This window comes from Rattus norvegicus, chromosome 4 (assembly GCF_021556685.1).
Source record: "Rattus norvegicus strain SHRSP/BbbUtx chromosome 4, alternate assembly SHRSP_T2T, whole genome shotgun sequence".
Taxonomy (NCBI): Eukaryota; Metazoa; Chordata; class Mammalia; order Rodentia; family Muridae; genus Rattus; species Rattus norvegicus.
In genome coordinates this window covers 169701745-169718357 of record NC_141537.1, presented here as the reverse complement: position 1 = coordinate 169718357, position 16613 = coordinate 169701745, and the positions used below count along the sequence as shown (strand labels likewise).

Genomic DNA, 16613 nt, shown 5'->3' with positions numbered 1-16613 from the left:
TTTTTTTCTCCCTGGTATCTCAGCATACCAGAATACTTATCCTAAAATTGTGCTGGTTTTACTTTAGTGTTTCAGATGGTAAATTTTAATGGACAGGGTTGGGAACAGGAAAGTGCACAATACCCACTCCCTCCCCAGCTCTCACTTTGTTCAGTTCCCAAGTTCTTGTCATTTAGTTCAGCTCCATGACTGTAATTGAGTACCTACAAAATTAAAATATTAATATGAAATTGGGAGTTCCTGGTTTTTTGATCAAAGGTTTAATTATAGTAATTGAGAAAGGGGACAAAGAGGAAGATCCTGGTACCAATTCCCCTTCCTCCTTTTTCTTAGATGTTGAAAACTTATTTGTAGAGTGGAACAGAGGGGGCAGAGGTCAGCTAGTTTAAGAGTAGGTCTGGCCTAGGGTTAGGTGAGGTCCTAAGCCCATGTCGCCTCCCACATAGAGAGAGTAGGTCTGAGAAGCTTGAAGGGAAGTTTGACTGGAGTTAGAGAGGAGCAGGAACAACGTAGGGGTTTTAAAATATCCCTTTTTTCCCTCTAACTGCCTGGATTAGGAAATTGAATTTCATAGGATTTTCATTATTTGGCCTTAATATATTAAACAAGCAAGTTTATATAACTGCCCATTGTTAAGTCTTTTCTATTTTCAACCAATCATAAAGTCCTGTTAAATATAACTTGATGTAATTTACCAGTGTAGTTTATCCAGTCTCATGTTCCTGGTGTTTCCAACAAAGACAGTTTTTTGTTGCATCTTATCTGGACTAATAATTTCATTGGACACCAATGTTTTTTAAGAGCCTTGAGTTCTCAAACAGAAGATACCATAACTTGAAGGAGTAGATTAATATAGGGAAATCTCACTTGGCTTAAAACTCCCCCAAAAGATAACCAAGCATAACAAAACAAGTTTTTCAACATTTTTCAGCAGATTAAACATGTTAAAAAGACTTCATAGGAAACAATACATTTGATGCTTGATTGTCTTTAATAACTGTGTCAGATTTTAAAATTGAGACTGATACTCACATCATAAAGAAAAAATGTTACTAATGTTGGTTTAAGCAAAATCATAAAGTAAATCTTAAAAGCCAGATGTCATTTTCCCCTGATTTTCTTGTGTTGTGGGTAATCTGTTATTTTTATACATTTCTTTCATTTAGATAGATAAAGGGTTGGCTTTATGAAGGAAGGGTGTTGAAAGCTGGCTGAAGTAAAAAAAATCAGGGTTATACTTTAAGAAGAGGTCATTCTCTTACACTGACTGAGATAGGCGGTTAGAAATTTAAGCAGATACAGGACTTGGAAAAACCAAGTGTGGTTCAAAAGGAGAATCTAAGGCAGATTACTGAGGACAAGCGTGTGTGTGTGTGTGTGTGTGTGTGTGTGTGTGTGTGTGTGTGTGTCTGTCTGTCTGTCTGTCTGTCTGTCTGTGCACGCGCACATATGGGTATGCATATGCTAGGGGTATGACCAATACAGGAGGAAACAGGATACCTCTTGGGATGAAAGGAAAGAGGTATAAGTGGAATTTACCCCTTGGTACTTCAACAAGTGGAGAATAATAATTTGTCATCTCTTTCCTGATCTATGTTAGTTAATTATGTAGGCCTCTTGTCACCAAAAAGTCAGGTTTCTATTTTTTGTGGGATATATATATATATATATATATATATATATATATACACATATACATACACACAATCTAGGGGTGAGATGATGGATTATTGTGATCATATAACTATATGTAAACGTAAAACTTAATCACCGGAGTTAAGTTTAAAGTAGAAGGATCCATGTTACAGTTTCATGACCCATTTTGATTCAGGATGGATAAATCATAAGATGTTCAAATTATTAACTAAATTTCCAAATTGACTCACATGCAATCAAGAAAAAAACGTGTATTAAAGACATACTATTTCTCCTGTTTTATTTATTCATCTATTTTTGAAGCAGAGTCTCACTTTGTAGCTCTGGCTTAGCTGGAACTCACACTGTTTAGTTCTGGCTGGCATCAAACTCATAGAGATCTGTCTGCCTCTGCATTCCACAATGCCAGGCTTAAAGGTGTGCACCACCATGCCCCAGGATAACGCATCCTATTAACACGGATACTAAAAGTTTTGGACACAGGTCTGTACTCTCAAGGGGTGAAAGGTTGTAAGAATTTTACGGTGTGTGTGCATGCTTGCAAAGATAAAGATTAACAGTTCTTGGACAGCAGTGAGGACCAGATTCACTGTGTAAGGAGAAAAGAAATTAGAAGGTTCAAAGATGTAGTTGAGAGATAACAGAATTTGACTGACCTTGACCTTAAAGGACGGCTATGCATACTGTGTATTGATGAAGGGAAACTAGGGAGGTCGAAGAGAAACTGTTTATCCTTTTGCTTTTTCAGCAAATTTATGACTGAAAGCTGTCAACCGAAAATAAAGTTTTGCTTATCAACTAAATTTATAGTCTGATAAGAAAAGACAAGAGCACCACCACGATAAAGACAATAAGTGCCATAAACAAGTAAATAGTGCTTGGAAAAGTCCTGTCAGATGATTGGGAATAACACAAAGATCAAGGAGGTTATAGAGCGTTCCAGTTACTTGTCTATTGTTATTCCAATTAATTAATTGAGGCAGGGTCATGTGTATCCCAAGCTATGATGACACTTCTGACCCCCCCCCCCCACCTCCTAAGAGCTGGGATTTCAAGCCTGTATCTGTACTCTGGGAGGTACTAGACAGTGAGCCCAGGGTTCAAACATGTTAGGCGAGTATTAATCGAGGTCCATGTTCATCCCCATCTCAGTTATTCTGAATAACTTATTTTGATTATGATATTCTAATGATTTTTTTTAAAAGAGATGGTCTCATACAGCTTAGGGTGGTCTAACACTCAGTATGTATCATAGGTTGGTCTTGAACTTGTGAACCTGCTGCCTGTACCTTTAAAGTACTAGATTACAGATGTTGCCCCCATGCCTTTTTAAAAATTTTTCTCTTTTCTAAAAGATAGTGTCACAATACTTTAACTTAAACACTGCCACTAACCTGATTTGTGTGCTATGGAAATAAGTGTCTAGAATTTCTGTATGAGAGTGATCGTTGATAGCACAGTTTATAGGAAAGGGTACACCATATATGTTGTGATATAGCAAGATGATTAATTTTAAATATGTTCCTTTCCCCTCCTTCACATTTATGGTGATCCGTGCAGAGAGGTGGTGCTATTTGTTATCTGCATTATATGTCAGCTTTGGTGAGTATTTTCAGTTCTGGACATCAAGCCCATAGGTCCTCTTATATACTAGCAGAGCACTCTACCAGCTGAGAAACATTCATGGCCTTGTGTGTATTAGGGTTTTTTTCTGCATAACTCACATCCTAGGATAGGACCTAGCACTACAGTCCTTTGATAAACATTTGCTGAATCGGTTGCGTTTCGCCCTGTTGTGGACCTGACCTCAAACTTTTTGAAATGGCAGGTGGTTGATTCTTGTCACCTCTTTCTTCTCACAGTTCACAGTGCTTTCCCTCACTGAGCAGCGAAGCTATGTCCTTTTCCAGTCACTTCTCAGAATACTCAAGAGTGTTTGTCACACGATGACCTATTTTATAGTGTATTTTGGTTTCTGTTGCTGCTTTTTGCGATTTGGTTGGTGGAGAAGCACAGTCGGCAACACAGTTGTTGACTTTGCAAGTTGTCTGTGGTATGTGAGACATAGAGATGATAAGGTTTCCTTTTCCTTCTCAGCTTCAGTTAAATATGTTGATCACGTGAGAAGCAGTAAGAATGGTACATTGATAATACAGACCAACTAAAAGCAAAGACTTCTTTTTTTGAGACATTCAGGAAACGACCATGGGATTCTATATGGTATTGTTATATTAAACTCTGGTCTATTCAAGAGAAATCTAGAAGTATGAAATGATGCATGCATGATGTTTGTTTGAAAACTTCTGGATAGACACAGTTACAAGCATGAGATAAGTAAAACAAAATTTGCTGAAGCTTGGTGATGAGTGTTTTGGAGTTTATTCCTTTCTGTATATTTGCATGCATTTGGAAATACACATACTAGCGTGTTTAGCACATCTACCAATTATTACTGTGGAGAAAGGGACATAATCAAACTACATGTTTTGGCGTTTGAACTAGTTGGTTAATGAGACATTTCTACTTTGTATTTTTCTGTAAAGTTTTAGCCACAAAATTTAAGAAAGGAAAATTTTATAGAAAGGTAAGAAGTTCTTAAAATTCAACTTTGACCTCTTACCATATGTAATACCTTATAGTTTATTTCATGTTTTGATATATTTTGTGTTTTTTATTGGGAATATTCTATTTTGTAGATGAGGAAACTAAGACCTTAGAGACAGACACTGAGTGATTAGTTGAATCACAAAGTAAGTTTTGCTAGAACAGGAGTCAAAACGTTCTGATTTATACTTTTTTTTTTTTAATCTTTTTTTCGGAGCTGGGGACCGAACCCAGGGCCTTGCGGTTGCTAGGCAAGCGCTCTACCACTGAGCCAAATCCCCAACCCCTGATTTATATTTAATATGCGTGTTTAAATACAAAGACGACATTTTAAGGACAGGGTTTCTGCTGTGTACTGCAGGGTGGCCTTGCGCCTGCAGCCCCATTTCTGTTTCTCTTGTGTTCTGGGGTTGTAGGTACATGTGTCATCATCCGTTGCTTTACTTTTTGAGGTTGGGAGTATGATGAGATAACCCAGTGGTTTTTAGACATAATAGTCTCAAGATGCCCTTATATTTTGAAAAATTGAGTATTCTAAGAATTTTCGTAGTGTCTGTGCCATTATTTAACATGTCAGAAATTAAAATGTTTAAAATATTTATTAATTAATATTAAGTTAACATTAAAATGATATGAAAAACTAAATTTTGTTTCCAAATTTAGTGAAAAATGTATTACTTTGCATTTTGCTATTCTTTTTAGTGTATTGATTAGCAGGACAGAATTGGATGGCTCAGTTTGCATCACAGTAACTCCTAAATTCAGTGTCTGACCTGCTGTTGTAGGTAAAGTGTATAAAACAATTAGGCTATGCTCAAATGCACAGTTTAAAAAGATGGACTGTTTAGTGGTCTTTTCATATAAATATGGATATTTATCTAATCCCAGAACTATTGGAGCAGTACTTGAAGAGTACTTGCAACATTGAATCTGAGATTACATGATTTTTTGTATTCTATAATATTAAATATCTATTGTTCCATCTTGTGATTCTTATGACTCTTGTGATTCTTATGAATGTTTGAACCCTGTCTCATTTTGTAATATTCATGATCATTTGGAAAATGGTTTACTGAGTTTCACTGACCTTTCAATTAAAATTCATATTTGATTATACATTTGATATACATTAGATATTAAGCAAGAACTGTTCCTTAGTATGACTGTTAGTCTATCCAAAAGTCTTTTAAGATTCTGAAAGGAGTCAAGATCTTGGTAGTTAATTTATTTTCCCAAATTCTGAATTTCATAATTGGCTATCAGTATTGTCAGTTTTGAAGAGAGAGGCTTCACATCCTTCATTTTGGAGAAAATGAATAACTCCAGTTGTCTGTAAGTTAATTTTTAAAACCAGAATGGAGTTCTTTGAGGAACACACGTAACTCAAACAATTGCCTGAGTGTTCTCCCTGAAGACAGGCATTGTGCTTAGTTAGGTGTGCAGGGCAAGTAAGTGCTCTGTGTTCTTCTCATCTCAGCGCACAGAATATTAAGGTGCACATGTTTATGCCCAGTTTTTAAAATCCATATTCAAAGTCATTGATCTTTCTCTCTTGAATGACAAGAGGGTAGAGAGGACACATACTTGAGTGTTCCTTTTTCTGTTCTGTTGATTTTATTTTCCCTGAGAATTCTGAGGGATGACTGAAGACAGACATTAGAAAGAAGAAATTATGAGATAAGATCGGATATTCATATTTTAATGTTCTGCTGTACTGGTGGGCTGTGGTCAGAGAATGGAGCTAAGGATTGAAGGATAGAGGAAGAATGGAGGGTGCTCTTGGATGCAGGATTGGGATACAGCAGTACAGGGATGGGCGTATCAAGAGTCAGAGGTAAACATCAAAATAAGTTAAAGGTTAAAACGACTGACTAGTCTCTTACTTTCTGACCAGTACTCAAATTCTGTTGTATTCAGCCACAGTGGGGAATCAGCAGTGTCACAGTGGGAAGAGCTGGAGAATTAGGCTCCAGTCCTCAGTGTATGCAAATAGGAACCAGGCAAACTTTGGGGATCCAAATTCAAGAATGAAATTTTAATGGTTTAGTTTTGACTAAGTTAATAAGACTAAAGAAGACAGGAGTTTAGTTCAGATAGAGAACACTTACCAATTTGTTATTTGTGTGTTGCTATTCCTCAAGGATTTGAAATGGCAGAAGGAAAGACTGAAGTCGATACTCAAGGCCAAACATGAAGTATCATTTTTATCCTAGATTTTTTTTTCCATTGACAGCATTTCTTTAATAAAGCCATATGGTCAAGCCACTGTCAAATAATTAAATTGATCTCCTGTATAGGAGCAGTATATCCTCCCCAACCCCCTGTGTCTCTGTCTCTGTCTCTCTCTCTCTCTCTGTGTGTGTGTGTGTGTGTGTGTGTGTGTGTGTGTGTGTGTGTATTGTGTTTTCAGTTGCATGTAGTATAAGCAGAATCTATGTATGTATATAAGAGATTAAGCAAGAAAATCAGAGCATGCCATACAGGGAATTTGTAATTCAAACCTGCTTTCAGCTATCCTAGCAAGAGACTTAAACTATAAGCTATTTATAATTTACTTAAGCAGTTCAGGGTTCAGTCAAGTTCTCAGCATCACTTAAGCTGCTTAGCAGTGTCATCAAGCTTTCTCGTTCTCTCCAGTCCTTGGCTCTCTTATCTTTTCATGCTTCCTTAATATCCTGTCACTTCTTGTTGCCTGGTCACAAAATGGCTGCTTTAGTTTAGACCTCACATCTGTTTTTCAAGGCAGAAAGGAGGAAGAAAATAGAGAAAATGGTCCTTCTGTTACAACTGCCTAATTAAGTAGGCTCTTAAGCCTAGTGGTTGGCACATGCCTATAATCCCAACACTTGGGAGGCAGAAGGTAGGGTTGCAAGTTCAAAGACAGTGTGGTCTACTTAGTGAGTACTAAGCTAGCCTACGTGCTATTGAGACCCTGTCTCACAAAACCAAAAACCAAACCATACTAAAACTCAACAAAATGTTTCACAGAAATTCTTGTCTGGTTTCCTCATTTGCTTGAATTAATTTACAGGATTGCCCCCACTCACCAGAGAGATGTTGACAAAGAATGTTGAATAATGGAAGTGGTGCCTTAGTGTGTATTATGTGTCACCTGGCTGAGGCATACAGCTTTTCAGCTTGAAACTGGGATTCTGTTAGCATTTTGGAGGGGAGGAGAGGTCTGTTGAGTAGCTGTGTGTTTGCTGCAGATAGGAAGAAAGGAGAGCAGTGGTAACTTGTTAGACAGCTGTTTGCATGCTGGAGGCTGTTTCCAGCATTCCTCCTGAACACCGCGTCCATTTCCTTTGTTGTTGTAGATTAGGTGATGCAGACTTCTATCCCAAGTGGTCACAGAGCTAACTTAGAGGAATCTGCGTATTCATCTTTCTCAACATTTAGAGTATTACATTTGATAATCTCTGTGGTAACTTTTAATTTATTTATTTTTATTATTGTGTATGTATGCATGTGCTTGTGTGTCAGCATCTGTGTATGTGTGTTAGTGTCTGTGTGTATATTTGTGCCTCTGTGTGTGTGTGTGTGTGTGTGTGTGTGTGTGTTAGAGTCAGTGTGAAGTGGAAACTTAGGGTTCTTTGGCAAGTTGGATGGTGTTTGGCTAGGGCAAACACGTGAAGGAATGTTTAGCTGAAGCAGGCACATGTGAAAGGAAGTTCTGCTAAAGCAAGTACATGAAAGGACATGTGATGAAGGATTCTTTGCTAGCGACATGCATGTATTTGTCTGCCTTACATTGTGTTGTAGGGACTCCATAGAGAGGAAGTACAGAGAAACCTCTGGTGGGGTGTTGCAGTTTCTCATTGCTTCCATGGACTTGGGCTGATTGGCAGAGTGATGTCGGCTGAGACAGACTCATGTGCTGAAGCAAGGCCCATGGGGGACACATGATGTTTGGAGGAAGTATAAGTAGGACTTGATGGTCAGTGAAGGAGGCTGAGCTAGGCTTGTTTATAGAGCTGGCTGTGGCCTGACCGTCTCACATCTTTGCTGATCTTTGCTTCACTGAGAGAGGCACAGCTGAGAACTTCTCCTGGCATTCCTGTTGACCCTGGTCCCTCCTGCTGACTTGTGCTGAGGCTGAGGCCTCACTGTCTCTGCTAGGCAGTGCCACCACTGTTGATTTGTGTTTGCTCTCCTGACTTCCACACTGGACTGCTGCTGTATCTGAAGTGTTTGCGAGTGGATTGAGCTGCTGACCTGTGAACTGAACTGTCCATTTCCAGATAACACAGACAGGGGTTGCTCCAAAGAGCCATTCCCAAACAGGTCTACTTCCCCTCTATCCTTTCTTTCCTACTACCTCTGGTGGATGGTGGGCTTGCCGGGAGATTAAAGAATTTAAGAACCACCATCAAAAAAAATTAAAGTTACATCTGTGTGTGTGTGTGTGTGTGTGTGTGTGTGTGTGTGTGTGTGTGTGTGTGTGTGTTGGAGTCAGTGTGTGTGTTAGTGTCAATGTATGTATTAGTCCTTGTGTGTGTTAGAGCCAGTATGTGTGCTATGTGTGCATGTGTACCAGTGTATGTTTGCCATAGCTTGTGTGTGATTCTTTGTGGACTCACTTCTCTCCTTCCAACTTTCCATGGGTTCTGGGGATCAAACTTGGGTCAATCTACTTAGAAACCTTCTCCTTCTAATACAGCTCTTTAAGAGTATTCGTTGGGTGGTAAGCAACTTTGCCATAGAAGATTGAGCTATTTTGCCAGCCCTGAAATAATTCTTTTCTTTTTCGTTTTTCTGACCACTTAGCATTTTATCACAAGAGTAGACAGGGTTTAAGAGGGTCTGGTACTGTGTGGTTATCTTGATTGCTGGATAGTATCACCAACAAAGGATGGTAAAGAAGTTTGCAGTTCTTGCTTTAAAGTTAAGTTTTTGGCTTTTGATAGTCATTCTAAATTTTTATTGAAAGTAAAAATGTAATTACATTTAAAAATTAATTTTCATGACTTTCACATAAGTGCTGTAGCACTAAGCTATGACTCGGCCTCCATGTCTTTATTTAGGAAATATCCGTGTGTCTAGTCTATAAATGCCTTCAGTACAGAGTTGTGAGGAAGTGTCTTCCTGTCCCAACACCAGAGGCACTTTAGGCATTGCTGTGGGAGACCTGGTCCACTCTGGCCTTCTGTTGGGCATTTGTTATTTGTGCTGTGTATTTGCTTGGGAAAGTTAAAATAACAATTAATGGCAGGCAGGCAGGCAGGCAGGCAGGCAGGCAGGCAGGCAGGCAGGCAGGCAGGCAGGCAGGCAGGGCCTTCTGCCTTGTATTAAACGACTGCACCTCAGTGAAGCAGGACCTTTGGTACATCAGGTACCATACAGTGGCTTCTGTTTCGTTTTCATAGGATGAACCTGGTTCTTCACATGGAGTTTTGTCAAAAGCTGTTTGAACTTAAATAGGATATTCTGAAACACTGTACATTTGAGAATTTTAAAAATAGGCTCCCAAACTATTAATTTTATACTAAAAACAATTTTATACATTTTATTTAATACATATTATTTTTTTTTCTTTCTGTGGTGTTGGGATTATTTCTAGGACCTTGCAGCATAGGCCTGTGTTCTACCACTAGGCTCCATCTCACCCTTAAACTGCCATCACTGTCTCCTTCTCCTCTTCTTCCTCCTCTTCCTCCTCCCCCTCCCCCTCTCTTCTTCTTCTTCCTCCTCTTCTTCCTCCTCCTCTCCTCTTCCTCCTTCTCTCCCCCTCCTCCCCCTCTTCTTCTTCCTCTTCTTCTTCCTCCCCTCCCCCTCCTCCCCCTTCTTCTTCTTCCTCCTCTCCTCCTCCTCCTCTTCTTCCTCCTCTTCTTCTTCCGCCTCCTCTCCTCCTCCTCCTCCTCCTTCTCTTCCTCCCCTTCCTCCTCCTCTTCTTCCTCTTCCTCTTCCTTTTCAATGGAGACAAGGTCTCTCTGTGTAAGCCTTGCTGGCTTTGAACTACTTACTAAGTTATAGGGCTGTGCTACTTGCCCAGGCTGGCCTTGAATTTTCTCTGTAGCCCAGGCAGGCTTGAAATTTGGGATTCTGCTGTCTCAACATCCTAAGTAACTGTAATTCCAGGCAAGTTCAACTATGTCTGGTTCCCTGGTACATTTCGCTTGTGGCTTATCAGTACTGGGAGAACTAGGCTGTATGCCATTAATTTTGTTATTTAAGAACCAAAAAACATTTGCAATTTGAGTTGAATTTATTTATTTATTTTTAGTTATTTTATTTACTTACATTTCAAATGTCATCCCCTTTCCTCTCTGCAAAACCCCTCCTAATCCCATCCCTCCCTGCTTTTATGAGGGTGTTCCCCCACCATCCACCCACTCCTACCTCACTTCCCTAGCATTCCCCTATGCTGGGGCAGTGAGCCTCCACAGAACTAGGGGTCTCTCCTCCCATTGATGCCAGATAAGGCAATCCTCTGCTACATATTCAGCTGGAGCCATGGTGTCCCCACCCCACCCCGGCTCCCATGTGTACTCTTTGGTTAGTGGTTTAGTCCCTGGGAGCTCTGGCTGGTCTAGTTGGTTGATTTTGTTGTTCTTCTTATGGAGTTGCAAACCCCTTCGGCTCCTTCAGTCCTTTCCCTAACTCCTTCATTGGGGTCCCCATGCTCTGTCTGGTGGTTGGCTTCGTGCATCTGCATCTGTATGGGCCATGCTCTGGCAGAGCCTCTCTGGACAGCCATACCAGGCTCCTGTCAGCAAGTGCTTCTTGGTATCAGCAATAGTGTTTGGGTTTGGTGTCTGCAGATGGGATGGATCCCTAGGTAGGGTAGTCTCTGGATGACCTTTCCTTCAGTCTGCTCTACTCTTTCTCCCTGTATTTCCTTTAGACAGGAACAATTTTGGGTTAAAATTTTGGAGATGAGTGGGTGGCCACATCCCTCAACTGGGGGCCGTGCCTAACCTCTCGATATGGTCTCTATAGGTTCTTTCTCCCCATTGTTGTGTATCTTAGCTAATGTCATCTCTATCAGGTCCTGGGAGCCTCTTGTTTTCGTGGCATTTGGGATTTAAAAATAAGCTGTATATGTCTAATTCTATTAGCACCTGGTTTCTAAATGCTGTCTCGAGACTCTACTGAACTCTTTAAAGTGTGTAATTAAATCAATTATTTATGTTTTATCCTATATATGACTTAAGAATCTAGTTAATATAAATATTTGTGACCTTTAATTTTTTATAGTTTCTTAGTTTTATAATAATAACTAAAGCCATGTACAAGAAAATCTCATTCTTTTGACTTCCCTACAGCTCCTATGAAAGACATACTCAGGAGATTTAGTGTTAAATAAATGGGCATCCTCCCTACACAGTAAATAAGATAAGCACAAGACTCTCTTAAAAAATGAAACAGTCTGAGTATAGCATGTAGTGAATTTTGATCAAGTCTATTCCCAGTTCCCTCCCCTCCAACCCTTCCTGGACCCTCACTCCCAACCACTATTTCCTCCTAATTCATGCTTTTCTTTCTCTCTCTTTTAAGCTTGTAGAGAATACTTAATGCTAGCGGTATGTGCATCAGTGTAGGACTGTCTACTGGAGCATGGGTAGCTTCTGAGGGGCCACATCTCAGAGGAGAACTGGTGCCCCTCTCTTGTAGCAACCATCAGTTGCCATCATACTGTACTCTTGTAGAAGTGTTTGTATATCCTCAGTTCTCTGATGTCTCCAATGTGTCTAGGCTTCATACCTCACCAAGGCAATCCAGAACTGTCTTCACCATCATTTCACAGTAAGATTTGTGGTACATTGCCTTTACCTAGAGCAGTGGCTCTCACCCTTCCCAGTACTGTGACTCTTTCCGCTTCTTGTGTTGTGGTGACCTCCAGCCATAAACAGTATTTTTGTTGCTATTTCATAACTGTAATTTTGCTACTGTTATAAATTATAATATAAATTATCTGATAGGCAGAATATCTGATATGCAATCCCTATGAAAGAGCCCCGTCCCCCATCTTCACCCACAGGTTGAGAACTTCTGAGAGAAGAAGACAAACTTGTCTTTTTAGGAAGGCAAGCACCCAAACATTTTTGCTACTCTGAAGTAGTCTGTAGATTAAAAAACCTGAGGCCTTGACAGTCAACTACTCTCCAACCTACTATTTTATGTTGAACATCTTAGTCCATTTTCTTACTATGTTGGGCCTTTCAATAAAATGAACTCATTTTCATAACAGTTCTTTTATTTTTTTCTCCTTTATGGTTATGCCTTAGGCAGATGTTGCTGGCTATAAATAACATCATTGTAATTTTGTAAGATAACAATTAGTTGTAAGGCTTGGGTGATGTCTCTCTTTTTGTGTTTGTAGTTGTTTTATGATATGAAAACTATGTACTTGGTCTGAGGAAAGCAGAACTGTTTTCTCCTCTTCTTAAGTCATTGCTACCAATAAGACTGAGCAACTTGACTGCCTCCTGAAGCTGGATTGTGCTAAGTGGTTTCTTACAGAAAGCAGGTAGCCTTTAGGGATAAGCTAAAGATAATTTTCTCAAATTATTGGACACTCGCCGACCAGTGATGGTTTCCACCCATCCATACTTCCTTTGGCGAGTTTGTTTGTGTAGTAATTCAAGGAGTTGGATGAGGAAAGATTCATGGACTCCTTGTTGGCTTCCAGGCATTGCCTCTGGGGGTTCTTTCCTTTCCACTTTGTACAACATACATGCTCAAAAATTGTTAGGTGAGTGAACCATGAGTTAGATCCACTGTGTGAGGCAGTTACTGGAGTGAGCATTTCCTAGTGTACATTCGATTATACATTACAAGGTATTCTGTGACTAAAAACTGACTCTGAGAAGGGTGGGCATGCCCTTTAATGTAATGTACAAGACAGATCAGATCAGAGGGAGGAGTTACAAAGGCCTGCACAACCTCGTGATGGTAATGGGCTCTCTGAACTGGGATATTCTTGAGGGTAGCAAATCTTTAATTTGAATTCATATACTGAGCTCCGTGTTGCCTCTTTTCAACTTCTGAACATTTCCTTTGTGTATCTGTATCTAGCCTATAGTGAAGAAAGATAGGGAATTATGTCCCCTTCAGCATAAACTATTTGGTAGGCCATGATAAAGTTCTATCCCAGCATATCTTTCCCACCTTTTGTTCTGTTCAATAGAATATCTGTGCTCTCCACCACCCCATTTTGAACTTACAGTTGTAATGTTGGCAAATATGCTCTCTTGCCTAAACATTTTTTCAGACTCTAGAGCACATTATAACAGACCAAGACCAGGTAAATCACAGTATAACGTGTGTCATGGAATTTCTTCTTGATCCTTTTTAAATCCTGTGTTTCAAAAGACTGTCCTTTGAACTCTTCTTGGAAAAGAATCCATCTGCACTTGCTTGTGTAAAAACTATTGGTTCTCATTCCTCAGAGATTGTGAAGTTCAAGATATTTTAGTGCTCCCAGGTAATTTTAATATGCAGCCAATATTTAGAACTACTGACTAATCAAAATGTCTTGTTGATTTTTATTTCCTTTTCAAAGAAGATGCGGTAATTTATGAAGTACTTTTTATTTAAACGAAATTGTTTTATATTCACACAGTGATCTGGTATGGGGTTTAAATAAGAATCTTTCCCTGTATGCTCATATATTTGAATGTTTACTTCCCAGTTGGTGGACTGTTAAAGAAGAATTAGGAGGTGTGGCCTTGTTGGAGGAGGTGTGTCACTAAGGTAGTTTCTGAGCTTTCAAAAGCCTATGTCAGGGATACTCACTCTTTCTGCTACCACTTGTGAATCAGATGAGAGCTCTCAGCTATGGCTTCAGTGTCATGCCTGCCTGCTGCCACGCTCCCTGCCACAGTGGAAATGGACTAAAACTGTAAGCAACCCCTAGCTAAACTTGCTATATAAGCTGCCTTGGTCATGGTTTCTCTTCACAGCAGTAGAAACCCCAACTGAGACACCAGTGAGATAGAAATGCTTTGCTTCTGGAATTCTTTATTCTTTGTGCTACCTGCCTGGATGTCACCCCTAGGATAGCACCAGAAAGTCTTAAATTTGCATTGTGGCTGAGGATGACCTTGAATTTCTGATTCTTTTGCTTCAGCTTTTTGAGGAATGGGATTACAGGCATGCACCACCAGGCCTGGTTTATCCTGTCAGCATTTTAAGTTCAAATCTATTTTTTTGTAACTGTGTGTCCTCAAGGTGAGGAAGACTGAAAAATCTGTATACCAGTCGAATCACTGCAAACATTGAAAGAAAGGCCAAAGATATTTTTAGGACAGTATTTTTGCCAGATCCTGTGAGCATCCAGTAACATTTTTAATAATAGGAATTAAGTTTCCATTCTGGACTCAAGATTCACTCTCCAGAAGTAGGACTAGATCAGTAGCTTTCACCGGTTTTCCAAGCAACTGTTGTGATTAGATGGGAGTAGAAAGTGTAAGCTGAATATACACAGTACTCAATAAATGAACACTCCTGTATTCCTCACCCATGCATTTTTTCTTCTTAGAGTTTTACAGATTACCTAAGGTCCAAACCCCAGAATTAGAAAAGAATGAACAGTCCTCAGGAAGGAGAGAAAACTGAACAGTTATTGTTTCGTGCTTAAGATACCTTCGCTCTGTTACTTAGTGCTATGCGATGTTAAACGCTGATAGCAAATGAGGTTTCCTTTGAACCTAATTAAGAGCTGGTGCAGTACAATTAAGCAGTAGAGTGTTGTGAATATAATTCTTGGGCTCTAACTATGCCATTCACTACATATTAGATGAGATGGTGAAGTCAGGTAGTTTGGTATTAAGCCAGAGTTTCATGGTGGACAGCCTTATAATCTACTTTATACCAAATTTCCCTTATGAAAAAATTAATATATTTGTTATGTTTTTCCTATTAAGTTTACATATGGAAAAGAGACATTGCCTAATACCTATCTACTTGTTTTGCTTTATGTGAAATATATATGTGCTAGAGAAAAAATATAAAAGAAGGATTTATTTTGGTTTAGTGTTGGTTGGTTGACCATGGCTTTAGCCTGTGGTGAGGAGAACATCATAGTTGAAAAGTGTAGTGAAAGAGGTTGCTCATTTCATGACAGCCAGAGACCAGAGTGGGGCGGGGGTGGGGCCAGGAACATGTATGTATCTTTCCAGGGACCTCCTCAGTTACGTTTTCTCCAGCTAGGCCTCTCCTACTTTCCATCATTTCCTGATAATGTCATCTTATTGTGAGAGTGTTCATGTCCAGTTATTCTTCCCACCTCCACCCAAGAAAGGGTCTTGGTGTGTATCTTGAGCTGGCTATCAACTCCCTGTACAGACTAGGCTAGCTCTAATCTCATGGCTACCCCCTGATCTGAGATCTGAGAGCTTGGATTATGTATATGCATGAGCCAGCACACCTGAGAATATTTTTGTTGTTGTTGCTTGTCGAGACAGAGTCTCATTTACATCAGTCTGCTCTCCAAGTCACTATGTAGCCAAGGATGCCTTGAACTTGTAATGACTCCTGCTTCCACCTGACAGGTGGGGTGTGGTCCAGTCACTTTTCACTGATTGTACCTGCGTCCATCAGCTTTAGACCAAGCCTTTGAGGGGCAGGTAGAAGGAGACTTCATTTTCAAATCATACCACATACCTTGTATTTTATAGCATTATTGACATTGAAAATTTTAATTAGGTAGGCTTTTATACTACCATTTACCACTGAATGAATTCCATGATATACCATAAAACTGATTTTGGATAATGATGAAAAATAATTGTACTTAGTTTATTGAGAAAATAGAGCTGAGTACTTTAGTTTCAGCATCTTTCTTCCTGTGAACATTCTTTTTTTTTTAAATAAGAATGAGAGGAGGGAGGGAGGGAGGGAGGAAGGGAGAGAGAGAGAGAGACAGAGAGACAGAGAGACACAGAGAGAGACTTCTTTCTTTTTTTTTTAAATTTATTTATTTATTTTATGTATGAGTACACTGCATCTGTCTTCACACACACCAGAAGAGTGCATCAGATCCCATTACAGATGGTTGTGAGCCACCATGTGTTGCTGGGAATTGAACTCAGGACCACTGGAAGAGCAGTCAGTGCTCTTAACCACTCAGCCATCTCTCCAGCCCCTCCTGTGAACATTCTTAGCATGCCATAAATTAAGACCAAACAAAAAATGCAGGGCCTGAGGATGAAGCTTAGTCAGTCTGTCAGTCAGTGTCTGTCTCTGTCTCTGTCTCTGTCTCTGTCTCTGTCTCTCTCTCTCTCTCATTCTGTGTGTGTGTATTTAACTTATAGAAGAGAATCATGATATCAGCCTTCAATTCAAAATTCTAGTGCATCAGTCTTCTGAATGCTGTGATTTATAGGTATATAACACCACCATACCTGGCT

General features: G+C 39.6%; 1 protein-coding gene across 11 annotated transcripts in view; it reads left to right on the top strand.

Annotated features, from left to right (window-relative positions):
• The window catches only part of Dusp16 (dual specificity phosphatase 16), an 83437-nt gene that overhangs the window by 2137 nt on the left and 64687 nt on the right, over nucleotides 1–16613 (top strand). The gene's annotated exons all lie outside the window — the stretch shown is intronic.